At 39.0% G+C, this 23,119-nt stretch overlaps 1 protein-coding gene and 1 non-coding gene across 2 annotated transcripts in view; one reads left to right on the top strand and one right to left on the bottom strand.

The window, feature by feature from the left end:
* Window positions 1-23,119, top strand: part of LOC138947803 (uncharacterized) — a 217,600-nt gene that overhangs the window by 181,213 nt on the left and 13,268 nt on the right. The gene's annotated exons all lie outside the window — the stretch shown is intronic.
* Trnat-ugu (transfer RNA threonine (anticodon UGU)) lies at window positions 11,413-11,485 on the bottom strand. Its single transcript has one exon. It is a non-coding gene; the product is annotated as a tRNA-Thr (tRNA).

Here is a 23,119-nt window from a genome sequence, read left to right on the forward strand (position 1 = left end):
TTAAGGACATGTATGATAAGGCAAAATTGTGCGTGAAGGTGAACAGTGTATTCTCCGAGACGTTCACCTCAAACATCGGGCTTCTTCAGGGCGAAAATTTATCACCGATTCTTTTCTCACTATTTTTAAACGACCTGAAGCAGTTTTTGATTGAATATGATGTCAGCCTAGAGTTGCCCCTGAAAAGAGCCCAAGAAATAGATGTTGAACGCATTAATGACTATATGTATTTGTTCCTGTTAATATATGCTGATGATACTGCTATACTCGCCGAAACACCTGGAGAAATGCAAAAAGCCCTGGATGGACTAGATCGTTATTGTAAGAACTGGGGACTAAGCATAAATATTGAAAAGACAAAAATAGTTGTTTTTTCGCGGGGGAAAATACGGAATATCCCAAATTTTGTCTTGAATGGAGTACCTGTCCAAGTAGTTTGGGACTATGTGTACTTAGGTGTACTATTTAATTATAATAACAAATTTCATAATGCCATGAAACGTCAATGTTTGATTGGTAACCGTGCAATGTTCTCGTTAATTCGAAAATGTAGAAAACTAAATTTACCAATTGATGTGCAATTGGATCTTTTTGAGAAGTGTGTACATCCAATTTTGTTGTATGGTTGTGAGGTGTGGGGATATGATTCATTAGACATATTGTCAAGGTTTCAATTGCGATTTTTAAAAATGCTTCTTGATGTATATAAAACTACACCCACTTGTATGGTTTACGGAGAGCTTGGTCGTTATCCAATTAGAATTGAGGTACAATGTCAGTTACTGGTTTATTGGTATAAACTGATGAAAGAAATGAACGATGGTGCGAATAAGATGTCTTGTTTAATGTTAAAACTACATTTGAAGTTGTACCATGTACAAAACGTTAAATTGCCCTGGCTGTCGCATGTCAATACTATGTTAAATAAGTTGGGTCTATCATATTTATGGACAACTCAGAGTCTTGCCGTCTCAGGTTTTAAAAACGTTGTAAAACAAAGGCTAAGAGATCAATTCCTGCAGGAATGGAACACTGACGTGAATGCCAACAGCTTGTGTTTTAATTACAGAATATATAAAAAGGATTTTTGTCTGGAAAGGTATTTGCTTTGGTTGCCTAGGAAACTCCAAGTTAAACTAGCAAAATTTAGAACAAGCAATCATAAGTTGCCAATACATCAGCACAGATTTTTTAATGTTCCTAGAAATGAAAGATTGTGTGACATGTGCGATAAAAATGAATTAGGTGATGAGTTTCACTATTTGTTCAGTTGTACCGACGAAAGTATAGTGTCTGAAAGAAGAAAATTAATTAGTCCTTATTACCGATCTCACCCAAATTGTTTAAAATATGAACAGCTAATGAATTGTAAATCTAAGATAAAACTAATGAAGCTAGCAAGATTTGTAGCCCATGTTATGATTTTAGTATGTTAGCGTTATATCTAGTTTCTTTATTGGTATGTATATATATATGTAATACATGCTTTTGTTTTGTGTTTTTACAAAAGATGCATGGCATAATGGTATTGCCAATTTACTTCAGCTGTATATTATCGTTGTCCGCTTAATGTATACATATTATCTGCCTGATTTCTTACCGGATTTTGTTAAACCTATTTTTCTTTTTGTTTGCATGTATGGAAGTGTATATTGCCAATTTAATTTGGTCGTATAGTATTGTTGTATTTGTCCGCTCAATTTATATACATATATTAACTGTCTGATTTGTTACCTTTTTTTGTTGTTAAAGTTATATCTTTGTTTCAAAGCCCTCTGGGCCCAAAACAATAAAATACTTGACTTGACTTGTCTATGTTTAAAGGTTTAGTCAAAACTGGATTGATTGTAAAAAAAGAAAGATACGATACCACAAAATGATAGTCCTGTTTCGTACAATGCTGTATGTGTGAATGTCCCTTTCAGATAAGTTTGCCAATGGGACATGCAGCAAGCATGACGACAGCTTTCACAGATCAAGATGACTGCTACAAAATGAATGCCAGTCCCAAAGGTCAGTTCACTGTTATAAAGCATGGTTATATTCATTGATTGAATTGCACAGCGAGGGAGATGGTGGAGCACTGCCATGTGGCAGCCGCGTCAAAACTAGAGAGCATTTTGGAAACAGTGCTTTCCTTGCCATGGGCATGAAGTGCATTTCGGGCATGTCCAGATACACTCCGAGGGTTTAGCCGGAAAAAAACAATTGGTCAGTGTACCCTGACAACTTAAAGGTACTCAACTTGTCAAATCCAGGTGCACGGAGCCCCTGGGGCTTGTAGCCATACCTCAGGCAGCTATCCGTTAGAAGAACCACCAAGTTTCATTGACTTGCACCCAAAGAGTCAAGAAATGCGATTTGTTTACGAATTAATTTCGTACTCTGTCCCGGCTGGTCTTGACCTATGTTTGGATCTAAATTTAGATCAGGTAGATCACCACATCATGCACAAAAAGACACGTCACTAGCAAACTATGTCAGACATCATCATGAGTTTGTTTAAAACAAAATGGAGGCCGGAATCACTCAGTTGAATCGAACTCCGACCAAACACCACGTAATTTATGCACTCGCGTGAACAAGAAACTGTCGAGCTTCACAGATGTCGTCGTTGGGTAGTTTTGGGTTTGTTTTACTACCATAAGAGGATTTTTGAACTGTAAATGCACTCAGCTGCAACACAAATGCAAAACGAAGGCTGTGAGCTGCACTGTGCCATTAAATGGGCATGATCGAAGGCGGAAAGCCAACAGCAGGCTCAAGCAGTAACATTGCCAAGGGGAAAGCCTTCTCGGGTACGGGTATGGTATTTAGTCCTCAGAAGGTAAAAGCTCCAATGTGGTGTCACCTGAGCTTAGAATTTATTGGCCAATGTTGCATGTGACCTAGCTCAGTTGTAATGTTTTTCTCTGATGAAATCAGTTGATATATGTGGTACAGTTCATCAAATAACAATACGCTCTTTGAAACGATGTTCAAGGCAATTCCTATGGGTCAGAGCGAATGCGCCAATGGTGAATGGAGCCCTCGTTTATCAAGCTGGGCACTCCGGCAATCTATGTCTGAGCGGAAACTGTTTCATGGCTTTATGAGTGCTGTCAATACCTGCTTTTTGATCTAGCTCTCAATGTCTGCATACTTGATGTTTTAAGCTTGTCATCTGTTTACGTCTACAAGAAATATTTTGTTGTTTTCAGGAATCCTTTTTTACATTTAGTCAAGTTTTGACTAAATGTTTTAACATAGAGGGGGAATCGAGACGAGGGTCGTGGTGTATGTGTGTGTGTCTGTCTGTGCGCGCGTGTGTGTAGAGCGATTCAGACCAAACTACTGGACCGATCTTTATGAAATTTGACATGAGAGTTCCTGGGAATGATATCCCCGGACATGTTTTTCATTTTTCGATAAATACCTTTGATGACGTCATATCCGGCTTTTTGTAAAAGTTGAGGCGGCACTGTCTCACCCTCATTTTTCAATCAAATTGATTGAAATTTTTGTAAAGCAATCTTCGACGAAGGCCGGACTTCGGTATTGCATTTCAGCTTGATGGCTTAAAAATTAATTAATAACTTACGTCATTAAAGATCTGAAAATTGTAATATTTTTTTTTATATAAAACGATCCAAATTTACGTTCATTTTAGTTTACATCATTTCCTGATTCAAAAAACGTATAAATATGTTATATTTGGATTAAAGACAAGCTCTGAAAATTAAAAATATAAAAATTATGATCAAAATAAAATTTCCGAAATCGAGTTAAAAGCAATTTAATCTTATTCTTTGTCGGTCCCTGATTCCAAAAACATATAGATATGATATGTTTGGATTAAAAACACGCTCAGAAAGTTAAAACAAAGAGAGGTACAGAAAAGCGTGCTTTGCAGCACAGCGAAACCACTACCGCGCTGAACAGGCTCGCCAGTTTCACTTCGTTTTGCACAAGCGGCGGACTACGGTCATTGTGAAAAAATGCAGTGCGTTCAGTTTCATTCTGTGATTTCCACAGCTTGACTAAATGTAGTAATTTTGCCTTACGCGATCGACTTGTTTTGTTTTTTTTACCTCAGTTTCATGCAGGCTCTTTTTTGCCTCTTTCTTTCTTTCTTTCTTTCTTTCTTTTTTTCTTTCTTTCTTTCTTTCTTTCTTTTGTTTTCTTTTTTTCTTTCTTATTTTGGGCGGGGAGCATCCTTCTTAATTGGTCTCTTTTCTTCAATGGAATCATTCTAACTGTCTTAATCTCAATTCTACATCAAACATACAAATTCTTGATCAAACATACAACATAAAGTCATAGGTGTACCGTAACGGTATATGCCAATGCACATTTTAGCGACTATTATCAAATAATTTATATATTCTACTGCCTGAAGGGAAATATTTTCACGTGGTGTGAAGCCCAGCAGAGTTGTTTCTTCATTTATTACTATACGAACGTCAAACTTGTTAATAACTATACATACAACATCTGACTAGATGTTATGTATTTTATGGCAATCAAAAATTAAATGTTCAATATTACATTGGGACAATATGTACCAACATTATTATTAACAATACCCATTTTAAATAATATTATGTTGGTTGGATAAATATTATGTAACATTTTCCAGTGCATTTCTCTCAATCTCGTTTCAGTGGAAACTTTCCTCACAATAAGCCAGTGCATCTCGGTAATTTCAACATCAAATTTATTTATACAACTCCTGTAATGCAACCGAGGGGTGGATTAAATCTAGTTGATTATTTTTAGACAAGTGAGAAATTAGAACAAACTACTTTGATTACACCAAAATCACACGTGGATTATTCGAAGTAAGAATAAAGAGGGCTAAAATATAATCAATACTAGAATTTAATTTTAGAACATGACATCATTTGAAACCTAGACGATTGGACCCTGTTCCGGAAGAATACAACGTTGACTCAAAACTGTAACAACAATGGCTGACGTGTACACTCATACCTCGCCATGTTTGTTTCTGCGACTAGTCGACAGACGATGCCATTTGCTTTGTTTGTTTTTTTGTTGTTGCTTACTGAACATGACATACATTACGTGTAAAATCCAGTTCTTTAACAGGCAACAAACCTTGCACATTTCCAGAAGCTGCAATCTGAAGCGACCTATCTCTGATTCTAGCAGACGATCTCTCCAATGTTTAACACAAAATCAGCAAACTATCCTGTCACATAGAACGTCCATTATATAGTGCAATGTTGAAATGAAGTTACCGGTCTGAAACATTTAGTCGTTTCTTCTGAGACAATCCTTGTTCTCTTATCATCTACAGATTTACCGCAGTCTTCACCACGCGAATTCACAACAGAAGTCAGACTTTCGAACATACAATCTACGTAGGCAAGCATGATACGTCATGACGTCATATGATTCCTAGCATATTGACGTAATGCTAAACATCCGGTTATCCCGAGTTTTCTCCGTAATACATGTCCGTGGGTTTTTCAATGTTCGGTTATTTCCGTGGCTTCACGCGGAAAGGGAACCGTCGTCTGCAATCAGCGACATGGACCATTCTGGTCCTTGTTGCTGACAAAAACATGATTTTAACACAGAATGTAATGTCAGAATAGCTATATAAACGCTATTGTGTTTTAATCGTAGCAATAGGGTCCGATATTTAGACGAGACAAGTATAATGCCGACGAGTCGGAGACTAAGAATAAAGTAAAAGAATAGGGACTATTTGAATGACGCGCATTTGACACTCTGAGTGATTAGGCTGAAATGAAATTGCCTACAAATTAAAGTCGTCTGCATGACTGCATGTTCGACCCGTGTTGTTCGTTGTATAAATAGCTTAAACAATGACGACAACTCGTTGATTACTGGAAAATAAACCACTCGTGGGTATTTGCAGCCGCTTGGTAATTCACTCGTACACACGAGTGAATTACCAAGCGGCTGCAAATACCCACTCGTGGTTTATTTTCCAGTAATCAACTCGTGGTCATTGTTCAAGCTCTATGTAACCTAAAATTCACACAACATGGTCTCTGGTAATCTTTAGCTAACATAAATTATACTCTTTAAACTTGCGAGCTTTAATCAAAACGTCTCCAACTGTAAAAGTCGAGAATCATCGGAATTTTCAGGCACCAACACGCGATCTGAATTTCTCTTGACAAATAATTTAACCACATTATGGACCACCTTATACTGCAGAAAAAGGGAGGGGGTGAACCAAATAATGTTTCCAACTTGTTGAATTGTTAAACAGTCATTGCCGACCATAAAGTCGGTTACATGTGTTATACCATGTTGAGCCCAAGATTTAAACAAGTCGCGTGAAGCGATATAAAGACATTTAGTCAAGATCAACACCACAAACCATACTGAAGACCGAGACGGGTCACTCCCGCTTCCGCGAAGCACGCGTCCGTACCGGTAGTACTTACTGAAGCTATTTCGTTTCATTCTGAGCATAGTTTTAGAGTAAACATGACATATCTATATATTTTTGAATTCAGGAGAAGATGATGAATACAAATCTGTTTGCGAAAAATTGATTTCAATGAAAACGTTCATGAGCAAACTCATTGAATAATTTTTAAGCCTCCAAGCTGAAATGCAATACCAAAGTCTTTGTCGAAAATTCCTTGACCAATTTGGTTAAATAATGAGAGCGTGACAGTGCCGCCTCAACTTTCACAAAAAAAGCCGGATATGACGTCATCAAAGACATTTATTAAAAAAAAACGAAAAAACTGGGTGGGGATATTATACTCTCATGTAAAGTTTCATGAAGATCGGTCCAGTAGTTTTCTCTGAATCGCTCTACACACACAAAATGTAAAAAACCCGTTGTTTTGATAAACATCATGTTATGTAGAGGTTACATGCGGAGTCTCAGTGAATATTACAAATAATGGTCGAAGTTGGCGGATCATGAAAAATGATTCAGCGAGCTTTTTCATGACCGCGAACTGAGACCATTATTTGTAATATTCACTGAGACGAGGTGTGTAACCTCTTTATTCCTCCTTTCTTTAGTTAATCAGAAAAAAGAGGAGTTTTTATGCTAAAGTTTGATCGAATCCTATTCACTCAATTAGTCTACCTGCGCAGGCGATTAATTAATGCGTTGTTGTATAGTTCCGTGAAAATCATTCGATTCTGTTAACAATTCAAGTCAGTTTCCCTGTTTTGGACTAATACAAAGTACACAGTTACGTTGTTATTCTACTGTGGCAGTAAAGGCAGATATTGTGTGTTGTGTTTATGTTTTGGTATCGCCATGGAAATTTTCTTTCCCCGAATAGAATTAAGCAGACGAACTTTTGCACCCGTGTTCCACCGTTAAATGTGACCCTCCACCACGGAATGAGTCGCATGTCACCTTTGCATGATTATCATATTTTTAAATTTTTCTAAAGAGTTTTTATGCTCTATCCAGTGGTGAAAACCGTTTTAGAAAAGAGCGAAAACTGTTCGAGTTATAAGCCTGTGATTAAGGTGACCCTCACACTGTTACCAGACACTCCTCGGACTTTTATTAAGCCTAGCGCGTGGTGGAGGGTCACAAATAGTGTATGAAGTTCGGTTTTCTGGAGCAAAACAGTGTATGACACCGCTTTATGTTCTTAAACTTGGTGGGATGTGTGATCTGTTTATAAAATGAAATATTGTTGAAAACTGACCGTCGGATTGCTGTCTTTCGTCGAAGAAACTGTATGCAAAGAAATTTGAAAGGGGAACTACTCTTGTCGCTGGACACAGTGTAAGAGTTACTTGCCTTGGAACTTGCTTGCAGGGTGACTGTTAGATTTCGAGTCAAAAAACAACCGAACTCATGGATTTTATAATTATGAAGATTCATGTGTTCAAGCCTGTAGGTGCTAGTTTAAATGCGGTGCGTTCGTTTTGTTTGCTCCGGAGATGTATATTTCGTACATTAGAGCGTTCGGAACTTTTTAGTCGCAAAAGTAGTACCGACACAGAACAGCTTCTTAACCCATGCGCTATCGAGGATTCAGGCTGTGGCTGGCTCGTTATTTGTTTGGTTGCTGGGTGTTTATCGAAAAATAACTAGCCCTACAAGTTTATAGAGGTAAAGAAGCATAGGGGGGAATACTATTCCATATACATTCAGAATAAACATCATCACGTGACAAATTAACATTTTGAACCCAAACTTTTAACACTTCTCTCCACAATAAGGGTTTTATCAAAACGAGGCCTTTCAACGCTTTCCAATGCACTCTAAACTTAAAACACACATAACCTTTTCCAAACTGAGACAACCAAAAGGATGGTACAAAAATCCATCTATCTTCAAATGAGGATGTTTTTAATCTAGACACCCATTCACGTAAAAAGGACCTTTGCATAACTTTTAAATCAATCATTTGTAATGCCTCCTGTTTCATTCTGACTTTTCAAAACGCAGCGTTTAAACTTCTCAAATCCTTTTTTATTTGTGTTTTTCTTTTTCCATAAAAAACGGAATAAAAGGGTATTCAATTTTTCCAAAACAGTTTCTGGGAGGCATAATGCCTTCATTACGTAAACAAAATGAGGAACAATACCATTTTGTATAACGCACAACTTTCCATAATAACCTAAATTTTGTCTTTGCCAACTATTCACAATCTGTAAAATCTTATTTATCCAGGATGACCAGTTCTCTTCAAGGGTGGAAGCTGCAGCAGAATTACAAAACACAATTCCGAGGATTTTCACCTTATCTTTCCATACTAAACCGTTACATTCGTCACCACGGCCTCTAAAACCAACCCACATTGCCACCGTTTTTCCCGGTTTTTTTTCTAAACCAGACACTTTGGCAATTAAACTCAACAATTGCATTACTGCGTTTATATCCTCTTTATCTTTTTAAAACAGTGTTACGTCATCTGCATACAACAGAATCTTCAAAACACAGCTCAGATTATCTACCGTACTATGTTTTAACACAACACCCTTAATATTAACAGTAAATCTAACACGAACCGCCAGTAGCTCGATTGCCAAAACAAAAGCTAGAGGAGAAAAGGGGAAGCCTTGTCTTACAACAGCATCAACTGTAAAATAATCACTTATCTACCCACCATAACCAATACAACTTTTACTTTCGCTCATCAATACATTCACCCATCTAACAAAATCTTCACCAAATCTAAAATGCATGAGGAATCTTGTTTAATAATCAAGAACTTTCAGTTCAAAATAATTGCGTATCGTTATTTCCGGGAATCTGTTTCAAAATCAATAACTTTGAGTTTTAAATGATTGTGTATTTTTTTGTTTTCAGGAATCTGTTTGATAATCAATAACATAAAATTCAACCGATTTCGCCGATTGGACACTGGGCCCGCCGACAAAGGTAAGTGTTTTAATCGGGATTTACATGACGGATATATTTTATGTTGTACCTTGGTGATTTTATAGGGTCTTTGGAAGGCCTTTTTATCTTACATTTCTTAACACAGCCTGTGGTCTCTTCATTCCATCTGATTATGGCAGGAACATTAATTTGCATGTGTGTGCCTGTGTGTGTGTGTGTATGTGTATGTGTGTGTGTGTGTGTGTGTGTGTGTGTGTGTGTGTGTGTGTGTGTGTGTGTGTGTGTGTGTGTGTGTGTGTGTGTGTGTGTGTGTGTGTGTGTGTGTGCAACAAATATTTCAGAAAACCTCACTCGCACGTTCAAGGACCTGGGCTTTGATGTGAGATATTTTGAAAATCAAACATGCGCGCAGATGAAAACACGGATGGAAAATATTCAAAAAGAAGACCATTCCAACTATGACTGCTTTGTCTGCTGCATAAGTTCCCATGGAAACAAGACAGGAGTCTGCGGAGCTGACGATCACACTGTGAATATCAGTGAACTCCAGGAGTACGTCTACTCAACCCAGTGTCGCTCCCTGGCTGGAAAACCCAAAGTGTTCTTCGTTGATGCCTGCCGAGGAGGGGAGGGCCACAAAGGTATTTCCTTCTTCTTCTAATTATTATCTAAGTTATTGAGACATCACAATGCGCTCGAGATTTATAGACCAAATCAAGAATTGAACTATTGAATTAAACTCATAGCCAAAGTGTCAATTGCCTGTAACCACTGGCGTACATTTGCTAGCCATATAAACTTATGAGAGAAAAGTCAAAGTCATGTCTTTTATTTCGAAAGCAAACAAGCTTATGGCAGATACAAATACTTATGAATACTTTTTTTTAAAAACTTTTGGGAAGACGCTTAAGCGTGCCCTTTTAATCGATAAACAATAATATTATATAACACACTTGGTATCTGTATGTTTAACTGTATATTAATCTGTGGCAAAACACATTTAACATTTACTTTTGGCGCGAATTCTTACAATACATAAATGGACAAGAATGTATTAATCTATGCGGTTGTGTCTGCGGTGTCAAAATTTGCGACATCAACATAATTATGAATCCACACACACACATACATATGCATATGCACATATACTTAAACCTTTTCATTTACAAAATACTCAAACGTCTCAACCCTAATTCGCAATTAAACATTACATTTAAATCAATAGGCCTACCATATCTAAACTTGCTGATACACATTTTTGCTATCAACAAAATATGATTTATAATTTTGTTTGTTGGGGTATGCATTCCTGGTAAATAACCAAACAATACATCATGTTCTGTTAATATAACATTTTCTTTCGTATTAACAAAAATACATCTAATAACATGTTTCCAAAATAACTTTATTTTTCTACATTTCCAAAAATAGTGCTCAATATAATCTATTTCGTTACAAAGACTACACAAATTATTTTCTTTCAACTTCATCTTGTGGAGTAAAATGTTTGTGGGGTAAATATGTAATATTTTCCATTGAAGCAACTTTAATCTTTCCTCAATTGTACATTTAATTGCCAAGAGCCAATATTTCTCGTCAATGGAAATATTATATGTATGTAACCATAATTTTACAGAGCAGGGTACGCTTGCTTTTGCATTTGTTAAAATAGCGCGGAACTGTTTGGGGGAAGGTTTTTTTAACAGGTCTTGTAGACAGGGCCCAGATTCGTCACTCGCGTTTCCGTAGGCTGTGTCCTCTCGCAGCGCACGCGCGCGGAGGGCCGTGTGCAAAGCATTATACTCAAAAAGCCGTGTGGCGCTATAACCAACAGTGGTACAAATCTGTTCATGCGGGACAGTAAGTAAATTTTAAGGGGCTTATTGTCCGTCAGGTCTTAATTGCCTATATTGGACATGAATTGGTTTATACGATTCGAGTTTTTACGCCCTCACGGCTTTTGATGTTTGCGTGTTTAGGTGGTATCAGCCATCTGCACTTATGGTAGAATGACCAAGATCTTTAACGTGCCATTGTGGTGACACGGGGGTGGGAGATGGATACCGTCTCTGGGTCTGCACATAAAGTTGACCCGTGTCCGTCCCGGCCCGGATTCGAACCAGCGACCTCTCGATCACAAGTCCAGTGCTCTACCACCTGAGCTACCAGGGCCCCCCTGTCATAGGCAACGCAACGGGATGTGATTATATAGCTATTCTGATGAACACGTGGGGGAATTCGGGGGCTGTGATTGGATGGTCTCTTCCGATCATCAAAGCATAATGCGGCGGAAGTCGGCCATTTTACTCAATATCCAAAAGCATATTGAGAAAAATGGCCGACGCATGATTCCGGTTTACCCATCTGTACCACGGCGATGTTTCTATCGACAACAGCATACACTGACAACTTAAAAAGCTGTTTCAACAACTGTGTTGTGAAGTCGAATGCACTTGGAGTCAGTTTTTCTTCCAAAGTCAGAAAGCGTGTAGCGGTGTGCATGTCTGCGCGAACATGATGCGCGTAAGAAGTTTGTCTGCTATCAAAACCTGAGATCAACGCATCGACGCAAAAACTATCATTTTGTAAGTTTGGAACAACAAATCAACGTCATAACAGCTATATAATCGCTATTGTGTTTTCAGCGTAGCAATAGGGTCCGATATTTAGACTCGAACAAGTATAATGCGACTCGTCTTCGACTCGTCGGCATTATACTTGTCTCGTCTAAATATCGGACCCTATTGCTACGCTGAAAACACAATAGCTGTTAATCACGTGCAACATTCACATCAGCTTTAATCCAATTTTCAAAACACAAAACATTCTTTTAAAAACAATACCTGCATTATTCCACAAACATTGATTTTTAAATCGTTCTTTTTCTACAAAAATCAAATGTCTTTTCTCAATCCATTTTTTTTAAAACATGTTGCCAAAATTTCGATTTTATTCTCAACAGGTCTACAAACTGTCTCGGGGTGGCAGTTGATTGAAAGCAACGCAGACGACTTCCAAGAGCGTCATAATAATGTCTTGGAACTAATTTCCAATTTTGAAAATCTGTTTGCTGTAGCCTAGCTGCCCAGCATAACAAAAAGGATGTCTGCATATCATGCATGTTTATCATGTTAATACCGCCCATTTCTTATTTATCCCACAAAGCTGTTCGTTTAACCTTCTCAAATGCTTTAGTGTTTGAATACTTACGTGTCCACATAAATTTAAAGAGGATAGTGTTCAGTCTGTCAAGCACTTTTGTCGGAGCAGAAAGTGCCTGAAAAACGTATTCAAACTGGGATATCACAAATGTTTTTAATTATGCACAATTTACCGCTAATACTTATATTTCTTCTTGACCACATTCCAACAATTCTTCCAATTCTATCAAAACGTTTTGACCAGTTTCTTCAATGTCAGAAGCAACAATATCATTCCTAAATATAATACCCAAAATCTGTAACTGTTTTGTCCATTTTATATTACAACATTGTTCTGGGCTGTTCTTCATGGATCACAACCACATTGCTTCGGTTTTATTTTGAATCAAATTTATATTTGAAATATACGAGAACTGTTTAACTATCAATAATACCTGCAGGTCGTGTTTGTCTTTGAGAAACAGTGTTACGTCGTTTGCATACATTGCCAGTTTTAACACATATTCCATAGTTCTCTCTCGATCAAATGATGGAAAATTCAGTCCTTATATGGTCTGATCACTGCGGATATTAATGGCTAGGAGTTCAAGGCCAAGGACGAAGGCCATCGGAGAAAAATTACACCCCTGACGGATCCCGGTTAATACGTCGAATTCCTCGAAAATCCAACCCACGTAATTAATACAACTTGTGGTATTATTCATTAATAATTTTACCCAATTTAAAAAAAATTCCACCCAAACCAAATTTTGTAAATGCCCAAATCATATATTCCTTTGATATTGAATCAAAAGCTCGTGCAAAATCCAGACCAAGGAGAATACCTGGCTTATTATTACAATTCATAAAATCTGTTACATCATCAATTAATCGAATAATATCACTCGCTTTTCTACCTTTAATGAAACCAACCTGGTCCTCTGATATAATACTAGAAACAACAGACCCAAGGCGATGTGCCAGACATTTTGCAAATATTTTGTAATCAGTATTAGTGAGAGAAATGGGTCTCCAATTATTTAAATTATCTCGTGATAGATCCTTTTATTTTGTGAATTAAGGATATCACCGCCCTTTTTTGTGTAGGAGACATCTCTCCAGCTTGAAAAGATGCGCTTAAGGAGGCAAACACCAAATCCTTCACTTTATACCAGAACAATTTCATAAAACTGGCTGTGACGCCGTCCAAGCCCGGCGCAGGGCCGTTTCTTAATGATTGAAGTGCTCTACCAATTTCTTCAATTGTAATATCTTTGTCCAACTCATTCGTCTTGTCCTCTTTTAATTGTGGAATATTTAATTGGGATAACTCGCGTTCCGCCTTCGTTTCATCAAAAACACATTTTCGTACCAAACATTTTTCGAAAAAAATGGTTTGCGCTTGCATTATTTCTTGTTGTGATGTAAACATGGTTCCATCATCGTCACACAATCTATCCATTACTTTAACATTTGCCCTGTTTTTTTCCTAATTTAAAAAGTATCGGGTATTTTTTTCCCCTTCTACAATACATTTTTCACGAGATCTCACCTGTGCGCTTTTTGCCTCGTGAATATTATAAATTTCTAATTTGTGCTTAACATTTTCTCTCTGTGTCAACAAACGTTGGTTTTCTACATCAGTGGACAACTTTTTATCGATTTCATTTAATTCGTTATGCAACTTCTGTTTCTGATCAATCATTTGCATTTTCTTCCTTTTACTAAAACTAATACAAAATTCCCTTATTTTAACTTTACAAATCTCCCAGTGCCTCTGAGATTCAATATGTACATTTTGAATCATATGTTGTTCTAACAACTCATTCATTCTTTCAACAAATTCACAATCATTCAGTAAACTATCATTAAACTTCCAATACGACGGGCCTCTATCAATATGTGTTAAATTAAAATGCATGATTACCATCCTGTGATCGGTCTGTGCTACTGACTGTATCTTACAATCACGTGTCCGATTCAATACATCATCGCAGGCTAATATAAAATCAAGTCTCCTGGCAATAAAGGGTGTTTTTCGTGACCGTGTGAACTCTTTATCATCTACATGAAAAAGACGCCACAGATCGTTCAGGCCGTAATCAGCCAGCAATTTATGAAACATGTTCACATCAAAAGCGTTATGTTTCCCCCCACTTATGATATCTAAATCATTATCCAAAACACAATTAAAATCACCACAAACTATTTTCTGATAATCTGCTTTTTCCCTTAAACATTTTTCAAGAAGTGCAAAACAATTTCTTCTTTCAGTCGTGTTGTTTGGACCGTAACGTTAAAAACATACAACTTTTCTTCGTTAACCATGACTTCAAGCTCAAGTATTCTTCTCGATTTCACAACACATTGCATTTCAAATGGGAAATTCTTTCGAACAAGTATTATTTGGCCAAGGCTATGATTCGTTGCCGTTGAATAAAAAATCTTCCCTCCCCATTCTCTTTCCCATTGCTCAACGTCATTTTCTGAAACGTATGTTTCTTGAACACAGACGATATCAATTTGTTGTTTTCTTGAATGATAAAAACAAAGTTTTTCGCTTTGTTTTGTTTCGTAAACCATGAATTTTTACAGAAGAAATAGATAAGGCCGCCATAATAAACACGAGCTAGCATTCAAGTAAATTCGTCGTCCGTCAGTCGTAAAGTCCGTGGGGCATCGCAGGGTCAGAATCCGTCGTCAATCGTGGTGCACGGGGCTGAGTCAGCGCCACAGTCAAGGCGTGTTAGTTTGTTTGCACTGTTTTCATGGTCGAGGGATTCCCTGTCTCTCTTCGTTGATAACGACCTCGACCTTTCAAAGCGTAAAGTCGCCAGATGTGTTCGACCTTTGCGTGTGTTTGCCTTAGTCGAGTTGTGTAATGGGACTTGCTTGGGTACTGCGATGGCTTGGGAAGTGGAATTCCCCTCAGAATTCCCCCCAGAAGGGGGCTGGCTGTCATCACCGTCAGGGTTGGTCTGCGCAGCAGTGTCTTCCACAACTTCGGTGCCGTTCACGGGTTCCTGTGCTGCAGGTAATAATACTCTTTCCGGAACATTGCATACCATCTGAACAAATGCCTGCACAATCCGAAGTTTCACTCGAAGTACGTCTAGTATGTAGGCATACTATCTTGATATTCCAATATCCTCATATCCTATAATATCTATGAGTGTCAAATCAATCCACCAGGTTATTGTAATTTATTATGATACCCCTGGAAATTGACGCAAAAACTCCCTTGTTTTACCCCTCATGCGATCGATACCTGCATTAGTAGATTTCTTCTTCTTCTTTGTTCATGGGCTGAAACTCCCACGTTCACTCATGATTTTGCACGAGTTGATATTTAAGTGTATGAACGTTTTAACCCGTCATTCAGGCAGCCATACGCCGATTCCGGGGTAACCATGCTGAATATTTCCGTGTTTCTATAACCCATCACACTCTGACATGGATTACAGGATCTTTTCCGTGCGCACTTGGTCTTGTGCTTGCGTTTACACACAAAGGGGGATAAGACGCGAGCAGGTCTGCACATAAGTTGACCTGGGAGATCGGACACATCTCCACCCTTAACCCACCAGGCGGCCGCGGCCGGGATTTGAACTCACGACCTTCCGATTAGGAGGCCGATGCATTATCCACTAGGCCACTGCGCCTGTCATTAGTATAAATATCATCGAACGCGAAATAAGCAAGCCAGCTAAACGAAACATGTTTTGGGTAAATGATTAATTTGACTTGATCCTCGTAGTGTAAAAGTTGCCAACATGTGCCAATTATGATTTTTCGTATATTTTGAATTGGTGACTTCCGTTTTTGTCACGGCTACTTTGGGGTAAACATTCTTTGACTGCCGGTCCGGTGATTCCTGTTAATCCGAAATGTGTGGCAGGTAGTCATTTGAACGGCCTTAAATGGCATGACAAGTATGAGTTAAATGGCTTTGGAATCAAACATTTTCTTTGTGACAAAGTGATTTTATTGTTGTTGTATAGGTCATTATCTGGCGCGATCAGGGGCTCCAGTCAAAGGTGTGGTGATTACAGACAAGCGAGACTTTCTCCTGTCCTTTGCTACAACGCCGGACAACGTAGCGTATTGTAATCCGGACTCAACTAAAGGCGCAGTATACTTTTATCACCTCACCAGATTACTGGAACGTTACGCCAAAAGGTTGGTTACCCCAAATCTATAATTGTTTGATTCTCTCTCTCTCTTTTTCTCTGACTCTCTATCTCTCTCTTTGTCTCTCTCTCTCTCTCTCTCTCTCTCTCTCTCTCTCTCTCTCTCTCTCTCTCTCTCTCTCTCTCTCTCTCTCTCTCTCTCTCTCTCTCTCTTTCTCCCTCTCTATCTTTTCTCTCTCATTCTGTCCCCCCTCTGTCTCTGGCTATGGATGCCAAATGCCTGGAACTGCCGCCATGTATACACTTTCAAGGATTGAAGAGTTAAGGCAGTTCCGCGCACGTTTTTAGACAGAATGAATCGCGCAATATTCCAAATAAGAAGATTGCAAAGGCAGTTCCAGGCACATATGTGTTGCCTTCACATACAACACATCAGTGAGAAGTACTCGATCTAAACTTGAACGTTGTTTCTTTTATTAAATTGACTATCTGCTTGTTAATCGTCTGCTTCGCATTGCAGTTCCAGTTGTCAATCCACACCAATTTTCCCGTAGTGTACAAGAGACGTCGTGGCTACACGTGTATAGGCCCACGTCTTGGCGACAGGTCCTGCTTTTAGCCTTCTGAAATCTCTGACGTCATCAGAAAAAGACAACATAACAGGATTTATTTTTTTTGGTCGCTCTATAAAAATTGCCTAGATCTGTTTTAAATAATTCAAAACGTCTTCTACCTGCTACCAGGACAGACAGTAGTTTGACCCTATCTCATTTGCATGATATATACACACGCGTGGTTTATTTATCACACGGATGTCTTTCGCGAATGTAGAAAAAAGCTGCCTCTGTATTTTATGTTTATTTGCAGCAAAACCCTGATGCATATATTGCATAAGTTGAATGAAGCATTGACCGAAGAATCCCAAGGAAATCAACTACAGACAGCTGAATATCTCTCGACGCTCGCGAAGGAACTTCGTTTTTATTGTCCAGGTGTGTTTTCACGCGCTTTTGTGTGTGTATTCATGTATGAGTACTTGTGATGATTGTAATAACTAACTTGATTATTATTCACAGAATGACAGAATGATCTTTTAAATGAGGAGAAATATTACATCAGGGTAATGTTCTCTTACTTATTGAATGTGAGAGGTGAAACGAGGGAAACACTTATCAAACAGTATCCGACTTGCTCTCACAAGGTTGTGTAGCTGCGTCAAGACAAGCCAGAGCAGCTTGACACTAAGCCAGGAGCAAGATTTCTTACAAAGATTATTAAATGACAGAACATGATGTGAAAGAACATGATGTGAAAGAGCATAATGTGACAACAACAAAAAACACTGTTTATAGTTCTTGTTTTCTCTCTCTCTTTTCAGTGCAAGCCATGGTGAGTGCATCACTTCTGGTGTGAGCGTGGCACAACGAACATACGAGAGAGAGAGAGAGAGAGAGAGAGAGAGAGAGAGAGAGAGAGAGAGAGAGACAGACAGACAGAGAGAGAGAGACAGAGAGAGAGAGACAGAGACAGAGAGAGAGAGACAGAGAGAGACAGAGAGAGAGAGAGAGAGAGAGAGAGAGAGAGAGAGAGAGGGGGGGAGAGACAGACAGACAGAATCACGGCAGAGGGACAAGTGGCCGGGTAAGCAGGCAGATAGAAACAGACGCAGACAGACAGACAAACAGACTGTTGTATTACCTTCTATTCACTTTGACTCGAACAGTTTGCATCGTGCTGTCGAAGTTTGACGCTCTGCACAAAAACTCCCCCTAAGTCTCAAACTGATCAACCCATTTCTATTTTGAGTTTTTGAATATGTGTCGTACCAGATTTTCAGAGTTGCTTTTTACATTTAGTCAAGTTCTGACTAAATGTTTTAACATAGAGGGGGAATCGAGATGAGGGTCATGGTGTGTGTATGTGAGTGTGTGTGTGTGTGTTAGTGTGTGTGTGTGTGTGTGTGTGTGTGTGTGTGTGTGTGTGTGTGTGTGTGTATGTATGTGTGTGTACAGCGATTCAGAGAAAACTACTGGACCGATTTTCATGAAACTTGACATGAGAGTTCCAGAGTATAATATCCCCATCGTCTTTCAATATTTTTTAAGATTAACTCTCTGGATGCGCGTAGACAGTTGTATGTCAACTTTATTTACCATCTCAGCAGGAGTCACACAAGGATCCGAATGTGGAGCTTCTTTGTTTGTTATACATACAAACAATATACTTAAACATTGTGATTCTGTAATTAAACGTTATGCTGGTGACACAATTAAATACATATTTATCCCGAGAATATTCCCTTATTAGAGCCACAATTTAAATTTTAGATTTCCATTAAATTGAAGATCAGGCAACTTGGTGGTAAGTCCTTTGAAAGTAAAATAAAACGGAATTACTGAATTCAATTAACAAATCCGGAATTAATTTAACTACATTTTGATAGTATCACTTTATTGGGCGTTGAGAAGCATAAGCACCTTGGTGTTTTTGTTCAAACTCATAGAAAACCAGCACCGAATCGACAGGCACGTGATGGACGCTCCAGTTTGTGCCTGTGGTCACGCATCAGAAAATACAAAACACTTTTTACTCGATTCCCCTCGCTATGAATTGATACAGACCGGGAAGAACAGTATTCACTCTTACTGATGATTAAATCATGTTATCAACACTTGTTTTGGTGATGCCAGCTTGTCAAATGAGATGAAGGATTTGTTGTTCTTTTCTTACAAGTACAAGAATATATTATGCTTACCAGACGCGTTCCGCAACATGAAATGAATTAGGTGTCCCTCCTTACCCCAACAAGTTAATTCTGGAGTTAATCGTAGGTCCTTAATATCATGTTTGAGCTTGTTTGAGCTTGTTTGGTCTAACTTAATGTTTGTGTGTGTGGCAGAGTAACTTCAATTGCACCAATTACGAAATATTTTGAAAAGAGCAGGCAGCAATGCTGTTGCTAGGATTCATCTGGCCGTTGTTGTCGGGTATTTTCTTTTCTTCTTTTTTTGGCGGGCGGTGGGGGGGAACCAAAAGCATTTCTTGGCGTCAAATGACCAGACTGTCAAAACTGACCAAAACATCAGCGATTTGGAATGTGTTGGCGGAAAGAAAAGCTCCAACAAAAATTACTGTCAAAGTCAGAAATAAAATAATCAAATATGTAAAGTGTTACATTTTGGAAGGACTCTTGTGCAGTATTGTATACACGAAGAACAGCTCGTGTGAAAAGTCCTGTCAGTATTCCATGTGCCACTTCACCTTTCATCAACTCTGACGTTTCAATTGCACCTCATTGCGAAGAATGGGAGTACAACTCGACTTCTCCTCGGCTCACAATCCTCACAGCTCAGACTGTGCTCGCTTCGTTCAACAGGTGAGGGCACTGCAGCAGGAACTCACTCAAGCGCAAAACCGTGTGCAGGCGCTGGAACGGGAAGTGAAGCGCAAAGACGATCAGATCAAGCAGAACGTGAGTCATCAACCTTGACTGTCATGCAAGTTCTTATGTCAAAAACCCGACTTTTGATATGTATACATTTCAGCCATAAATACTTTTGATATGTGTACATTTCAGCAATTTATACTTTAGACATATATATATTTCAGCCATAAATACTTTAGATATGTAAACAACTCAGCAACTTATATAATCTAATCATTCGCAACCCCTTCAAAATTGACCAAACAACTCTGAACTTAATATTAATCTTTTCCAAACTGTGAAAACCAAACAGATGGAACATTATATGTTCATCCATCTTATGCTGAGGATGCTTACAATTTCGACGCACGTTCGCGTATAAACTACTACTGCAGTACTTTTCATTCAACAGCATAAATGCCTTCTTTTTCATACTTAGTTTTCAACTTTTTCAAAGGCCACGGAATCGGCCAACCAGCTGCAAGGAGAGAAGGCACATCACCAGAACATAGCCAAACAGCTGCAGGACAGCAAAAATACTTGCAGCGCTCTAGAAAAAGAGCTGCAAGGAGAGAAGACACGTCACCAGGACACAGCCAAACAGCTGCAGGACTGCAAAGAGACATGCAGCGCTCTAGACAAAGAGCTGCAAGGAGAGAAGGCGCGTCACCAGGACACAGCCAAACAGCTGACGGACTGCAAAGAGACATGCAGCGCTCTAGAAAAAGAGCTGCAAGGAGAGAAGACACGTCACCAGGACACAGCCAAACAGCTGCAGGACTGCAAAGAGACATGCAGCGCTTTAGAAAAAGACGTGGCATCCTACCAGCGACAGCTCAGGAAGTTACAAAACAAGGTGAGAGGCACGCGATATTTGTTCTGGAAAAAGATGTGACATCCTACCAGCGACAGTTGAAGGCCGTTCCTAACTAAATGTACCTTTGCTCCGCAAACCAGGTTCGGACTGACCCACGAGTTTATACATAATTAGACAAACTTGGAGTTTGCTATAGAAACTAAACCCGATTGATATCTATCATGAGAAGACAGGTTGGGCGGGATATGGAGGGATACTCAGTGAGACACTCTGCATGCCATTCTCTTAATGTTTGTGATGTATGTGACCAGGCACCAGCCAGGGAGACCTCTGTGACCCTTCCATCCAGACCCGCACACCTACAGGCCAAGGTCAGAGTTCATGTTAAGCCTGTCTCCGTGGCGGTTTCAGTTGTCGAGTTTGCTCTAAATGAGTTTATAATAATATTATGATGACATGGGCATGGTGTGTGTGTGTGTGCGTGTGTGTTTGTGTAAGTATGTGTGTGTGTGTGTGTGTGTGTGTGTGTGTGTGTGCGTGTGTGTGTGTGTGTGTGTTTGTGTGTGTTTGTGTGTGCATGCGTGCGTGCGTGCGTGCGTGCGTGCGTGCGTGCGTGCGTGCGTGCGTAGCGATCACATTTGCCAATTACAAGTATTTAAAAAGAACACCGACACATACTTACAAATCATCACCATCATCATCATCATCATCATCATCATCATCAGCATCAAGTTCTCTCTCTCTCTCTCTCTCTCTCTCTCTCTCTCTCTCTCTCTCTCTCTCTCTCTCTCTCTCTCTCTCTCTATATCTCTCTCTCTCTATCTCTCTCTCTCCTCTCTCTCTCTCTCTCTCTCCTCTCTCTCTTTCCTCTCTCCCTCTCTCTCCTCTCTCTCTCTCTCCTCTCTCTCTCTCTCTCTCCTCTCTCTCTCTCCTCTCTCTCTCTCCTCTCTCTCTCTCCCTCTCTCTCTCTATCCTCTCTCCCTCTCTCTCTCTCTCTCTCTCTCTCTCTCTCTCTCTCTCTCTCTCTCTGTCCAAGTGTCCAAGAAGGTCAATCTATTATCTAGAATCAAGCACTTTCTGAATTTGGAAGCCAGGAAATTATTCTTTAATGCTCATATTCAGTCTGTTATTGACTACGCGTCTACCTTGTGGGACTCGGCAAGTGAAAATTCATTCAAACCACTAATTAGATTACATAAACGAGCGCTTAAAGTAGTCTTATTAAAGAAAACGACCCTATCTGAGATAGACTACATGAACTTAGGCATTCTTCCTCTGAAGGCAAGGCTAAGTTATAATAAAGGTACCCTTATGCATAAAATTATTCATGGATGTGTACCTCAAACCATATTTTCCAAATTCACGTTAAAAACTTCACGCCAATTGATGAGACTGAACATGCCTCTGCCTAGGATTGACCTATTCAAATCTAGTTTAGTCTATTCAGGTAGCAGTCTCTGGAACACTCTTCCGACAATCCTACGGCAAACTAGCAGCACAAACGTTTTTAAGACCAGATATACGTCTTATCTCATGAAGTATAAATAAACATCTGTTGTCACTAGAATGGTTGTTAAAACCAACAACCAGTGCTTTTTAACAATGTATTATTATTTTTATATACACTGATTCTTTCGAATGCAGTGTATGTCAATGGGCATGGCACTTACAACGTTGTTGCGTCAGTGCAATCTACTCTATAATTCTTAACTCATGTCAAATGAACTTACATTTTTCATTTAAGCAATGTATTGTATGTAAATTGATGATATGTTCTTACTTTCATTTCTATTATAATCATGTAGCAGTAGTTTGTTTTCTTTACTTGCTTATTCTTTAGCAATTTTAGACTAGTCCCTCTTTAGGGCGAGGGCCAGATGTAAAAAAGCAGATCACTGCTTACTCTATTACCCTCGTAAAATAAAGAATTGTTCTTGTTCTTGTTCTTGTTCTCTCTCTCTCTCTCTCTCTCTCTCTCTCTCTCTCTCTCTCTCTCTCTCTCTCTCTCTCTCTCTCTCTCTCTCTCTCTCTCTCTCTCTCTCTCTACATGTGTCTGTCCCAGAGTATCATAGCGCAGCGGCTGAACAACAGCAGTATGGTTAGTTCTAGCTGCCTGAGGGGAGTGATCATTGTTCAGTTTTCAAAAAGTAAACATTCATTTGACTGTACCACGCTACTACTCGTCGGTATGCTTGGAGACTAAACCAGTTTCTATGTAACAGTGTTTGAAGTGACCTTCACAGTCATTGAAGCGCTGTAGGTGCTATTTCCACGTATTAGTGCAGATAGTACCAA

This window comes from Littorina saxatilis, linkage group LG14, assembly GCF_037325665.1.
Source record: "Littorina saxatilis isolate snail1 linkage group LG14, US_GU_Lsax_2.0, whole genome shotgun sequence".
Lineage (NCBI taxonomy): Eukaryota > Metazoa > Mollusca > Gastropoda > Littorinimorpha > Littorinidae > Littorina > Littorina saxatilis.